Raw genomic sequence first — 5,775 nt, 5'->3', positions numbered from 1 at the left:
ACCCGCGCCGCCGCCAGCGAGCCGCGCCCCCGACGCGGGCCGCCGTCGCTGCGCCACCGCGCCCTGGGCCAGCGCCGCGCCGCCGCCCAACAAGGACGGCCCGCGCCATCCAGCGCCGCATGGGGCAGGAAGAGGCCCCGCCGCCGCCCGATCTGGCCGGGCTTTGCCCGCCAGCACACTGGGGCGGCGGCGAGGGGAGGGAGAGATGAGGAGGGGGCCGCGCCCCGCGTGCTAAGGTTCCCCCCCCGGCGGTGCTCGCTGGAGCGGCCAGGGAGGGGAGGGGAGGGAGGGGGCCGAGCAAGGACCTGATACACAGTTACATTTAGTAGTAGCATATAGATTACTGTAAAATAAGGATAATATCCATATATTCCTAACCGTTTGATTATTCGGGGTACAAATTGGCTGTAATGACATGGTCACAATCGCATGAATTAACTCATTCCAAATATAGCTGATTTACGACGTCTCTAATACATTGCCATAGTTCTACTCAAATTCTGCTCAAACAGGGATGTTCCAATCATCACAAAAAGTTCAAACAGTGTCATGGCATCTGTTGGTGTCAAAACTGGCCGATCTCGGGTAGGGGGTCCCGATCTATGCGTCTTGGGCTGATGGTAACAGGAAGCAGGAGACACAATGTTTACCCAGGTTCGGGCCCTCTCGATGGAGGTAATACCCTACTTCCTGCTTGATTAATATTGAAGATATGAGTTTTACAAGAGTAGATCTACCACGAGATCGTAGAGGCTAAACCCTAGCAGCTAGCCAATGATGGTATGATTGTAATTGTGATCGGCCTTCTAAGGACCATCCTCTCCGGTTTATATAGACACCAGAGAGGGCTAGGGTTTACATGGAGTCGGTTACAAGGAAGGAAATATAATATCCGGATCGCCAAGCTTGTCTTCCACGCAAAGGAGAGTCCCATCCGGACACGGGCCAAAGTCTTGAGTCTTGTGTCTTCATGCTTCAATAGTCCGGACGATGTATATAGTCCGACTGTCCGGATACCCCCTAATCCAGGACTCCCTCAATAGCCCCTGAACCAGGCTTCAATGACGATGAGTCCGACACGCAGTCTTGTCTTCGGCATTGCAAGGCGGGTTCCTCCTTCCGAATAATCCAAGGTTATTATCGAACACGTAGACCATGTCTGGATCTGCAAAATGATCTTCACATACCACCGTAGAGAGAATGATACTTCAGCTAACAACTTTTTAGACGTCGTGATATGTCATTATGGTCAGGTCATTATTCAAACCGTTTTTCCACAACCAGCCACTATGCATATTGCGAGGCGGTTTCCTTGACACGTCTTGTCAAAGCAGAGATCGCGTCCCCTTATCATGGGATTCTCATCAATATGGGTATGGGTAATCCCACCGTGCCATCAATCGTGGCGCTTGGGAAGTAAGTGATTCTCAAAGGGCTAGTGGGGAGGCGCACCGCTTCTGTCGCCTCTATAAAGGGATAAGAGTTCCCCATTTTTACCCACACCTTCTTCCTCCTTCGCCCACTCTTGCCCCCTCGAGCTCCAGCGCCCGAGTCCAAATCTTTTCTGCACAGCTAGACATGTCTGGAGCAGGAGGCAAGTGGGTGGCCTCCACCATGAAGGAGAAGCACATCGCAAATCTCTGGGCGGCCGGATACTTGGCCGCAGACATAGCACACCGGCTACCGGATGATGGGCACGTCACTCCAACTCCGGGACCCCACGAGAGGGTCGTGTTTCTCGCCCACTTCGTCCATGGACTGGGGTTTCCACTCCACCCCTTTTCGTCCGCGGGCTCATGTTCTACTACAGGCTAGATTTCCATGATCTAGCCCCAAACTTTGTCCTCAACATCTCGGCGTTCGTCGTCGTATGCGAGGCTTTCCTCCGCATCAAGCCTCATTTCAGCTTGTGGCTGCAAATCTTCTGCGTGAAGCCGAAGATAGTGAGCGGCCAGCAAGCGGAGTGCGGAGGAGCCATGGTGGGCAAAATTCCTAATGTCACCTGGCTTGACGGCTCCTTTATGGAAACCGTGAAGGGGTGGCAATCGGGGTGGTTCTACATCACCGAGCCGCGCGACGCCAACTGGGCGGCGGCCCCCGAGTTCTGATCCGGAAACCCCATGCGGCTCACCTCCTGGGAATAGAAGGGCTTGTCATGGGGCGAATCTACAGAGCTGACCGGACTCATAAACTGCATCAAGGGCATGAAGGACAAGAACAAGCTTGTCAAAGTGATCCAGGTTATGCTCATTCGCCAGATTCGGCCATGCCAAAGGCGGGCATTTAATCTATGGGAGTTCGTCCCGGCCGAACACCAGACGCTTCAGAGGCTCTACAGTGAAGAACAAGAATGCGTGGAAGGCATTGTTCAAGGCCTCTGAAGTACCTCCTCCCATATCCGAGGACCATGGGCTCCATGCCGCGCGGCCTCCTAGTCAGGTGAGTTCTAAGGCTGCCACCGAATTCGGTTCTTCCCAATATATTTATGGGGGAGCCTTAAGTAATTGTGAATATTTGTTCAGGATTATGTGGAGACAGCGGAGCAGATTGACTGTCCGGCTCCGCTACCAAAAAGCCCAGCTAATGCTCTCCTGACGGAGATGCTGGTTCCGACACCCTACAAGTGGCGTCTCTCAAGAAAGCGCTGTCCGATGCCGAACACAAGGCGGCCTTGGAACGCAAGGAGCGCAAAAATCAAGAAGCTAGTGTGAGAGGTACAACAAGAGCTCCAGGATCTCGGCAAGAAGTTCGAGGCCGTGGAGTATGACCTTAAGGCGAAAGAGGACAAGCTTACAAAGGCCCTTTCAAGTGTAAAAGACGCCAAGGCTGAAGCCGAGAAGGCACAACAGGAAATCCAGGAGGCCAAAAAGATAGCGGCGGGTAAGAAATTCTTTATGCAAAGCAAACATGTGGAGGAGGCGTTTCTTTTACTTACCCGAGTCCGGAGCTCTCCAGGGGCATTCACAGATCTGCCACGCAGCGTATTAGATGCCGCGGAGTTCTACCGTGCCCAGGAGGGGAGCTCAACGAAGAAGTTGTTTCTGGTCCCAGTATGCTGGGGCCAAACATCCAACGCCTTTGAGTGACCAAATGAAGCAGTTGGTCGAACTCCATAGGGCGGCCGAAGTGGCTATGAAGGATTTCATAGTCCGGATGTGGCCTAGTGAGCGCCTGCCCACCCGCAACTTTGGCCTGTTCAAGTGGTTGGTGAGTGCCTGTCCGCGAACGGAAGTCATCAAGCGATCTGTTTGCATTGAGGGTGCCCATCGGGCCTTTGCCCGTGCGAAGGTGCATTGGGGCAAGTTGGATGCGGAGAAGCTGGTGAAGGGCGGGCCGCCGGAGGGCAAGCCGCATCGCTATCGGGAGAAGTATTATGATGGCGTTATGAAGGGCGCTCGCCTCGTGGCCGATGAATGTACCAAGGATATAATTTTAGAATGAATTCACTTCTATCATGTTTGTAATTTAAGGACGAAGTCACTTGCGCTATGTAGCACTTTTGTTATTTAAAATATTACCTTTTGTGCGGCTGTTTATAGAATACTGAAACTAGGCTAGTCATCGGCTTCCATCCCCACGTAACTAGTACTGGGGTGTTCGTGGAAAACCCGGACACTCTTTATCCAAATGTATGGTCCCTTAAGGAGCTGTCCGGCGCAGCGAGCAAGGCAATCGGACTATTCAGCTTTATAACCTTCACTTAGCCATAGAAGTCTACAATTTTAAATTTCGGTAAAGCTCCTAGAATCCGGAAGGCCGAATTGGGGCGCTATACACGCCTAGATCGGACGAAGGCGAATTATCGCCTAAAGCGGAAAAATCTTTAAGGATTTTAAGACCTCTTGAACAGCGACCAGCTCTCGCCACATCATGCCAGTCAGTTTTCGGCTTTCTCTACTAAGGTGCTTGTCCGGAAGAACCGGGACACAATCGCAGTAGTTCTCCCTGCGCTACCTTAGCCGATATAACGGAATGTAAGGCACCAAAACAAGGGAGCCGGGCTATCGCAACTGCAGACCCAAGACATGATTCGGAGCTGATGCATATAATGTTATTAGTTCGGGGTGCCGCACTGTTGAAAGTGTTCGGACTTGTCTTGCCGTGTTATGGGGCACCATAAGGAGCCCCTGGCAAACTGAACGCACCAAGGTGTACGGATGCAATATCAAAAATACATTTGTAAGAAAAAAATGCTCAAATAAGAATAATAAACTGATGCTACATATGATCTCCCATTGATGAATAATACGTTTAAGCGTATGTTTACAATGAATGCATTAAGCGGAGATAAATAAGATTATTGACATACCCTATCCGGGGGGCAGGTTACGTACAGGTAGATAAAGCAGGTATAACGATCATAAATATATTCCACCTAGGTATTTCCTTCTGTGCACCAAACCTGTTGCCTCCTTGGTTTCCTCTCCTATGTAAGTCCAACAATCCGGCTCTTCTAGAGAGGCTGCACTAAAGCAATGTCCTGAAAGGTGAAAGGAAATGTTATGAAGGTATGAGGCGGTGATACCGCGCTGTTGACTGGGCCACTGCTTCGCCTCCGCCTGTGCCATGGTATTTTGAGTGCATAATTGTGTACGCGTGGCACGAATGCTGCTTTGATAGGATTTGAGCGGAGGCCGGACTGCTAGTCATGCTCTTGGCGTGCCTGGTGGTCATGTTGCGGGGTGCTCCGAACTCGCTTGACGATGTTTGAGGTTGTCGTCGCCGGATTGGAGGTTTGCCGAAGGAGGCCGCATTGTACTTCTGCCGCGAGGGCTGCAGTGTGCTCTTCTGTATGGAGAGAGCGGTCCATGTTTCCGTTGACTGTTATGACCCCGCGCGGGCCTGGCATCTTGAGCTTGAGGTATGCATAGTGTGGTACCGCATTGAATCTAGCGAATGCGGTTCCTCCGAGCAGTGCGTGGTAACCACCGCGGAAAGGGACGATATCGAAGATTAACTCCTCGCTTTGGAAGTTATCCGGAGATCCGAATACCACTTCCAATGTTATAGAGCCTGTACAACGGGCCTCTACTCCAGGAATTACACCTTTAAAGGTGGTTTTGGTAGGCTTAATCCTTGAAGGGTCGATGCCCATTTTGCGCACTGTGTCCTGATAAAGCAGGTTCAGGCTAATGCCTCCGTCCATAAGGACTCTTGTGAGGTGAAATTCGTCTATGATTGGGTCTAGAACCAATGCGGCTGAGCCGCCGTGACAGATGCTAGTAGGGTGATCCCTATGATCAAAGGTGATCGGGCAAGCTGACCATGAGTTCAATTTGGGGACGACTATCTCCATCACGTAGACGTCCCATAGTGCTCGCTTCCTTTCCCGCTTGGGTATGTGAGTGGCGTAGATTATGTTGACCGTTTTCACCTGGGGGGAATTTCTTCTGTCCCCCCGTGTTCGGACGTTGGGGTTCATCGTCATCGTCGCTGTGCAGCCCCTTGTCCTTGTTTTCGGCGTTTATTTTGCTGGCCTGTTTAAATACCCAGCAGTCTCCATTGGTGTGGTTGGCTGGCTTGTCCGGGCTGCCATGAATTTGGCACGGGCGCTTTAGTATACGGTCTAGACTGGACGGTCCCTGATTGTTTCTTTTGAATGGCTTCTTCTACTGACCGGATTTGGATCCGCTGAATCCGGCATTGACTGCCGTGTCTTCGGTGTTGTCACCGTTGTTCCGCCGCTTGTGTCTGTTGTGCCGTAGCTTGCCATTATTGTCACGGACATCTGACGTGCCAGAATGTGGCGTAGTGCTGCCGCGAGCCAACCAGCTG

Source organism: Triticum dicoccoides, chromosome 6B, assembly GCF_002162155.2.
Source record: "Triticum dicoccoides isolate Atlit2015 ecotype Zavitan chromosome 6B, WEW_v2.0, whole genome shotgun sequence".
Taxonomy (NCBI): domain Eukaryota; kingdom Viridiplantae; phylum Streptophyta; class Magnoliopsida; order Poales; family Poaceae; genus Triticum; species Triticum dicoccoides.
The sequence above is the reverse complement of the archived record's forward strand: the minus strand, read 5'-3'. Positions refer to the sequence as shown.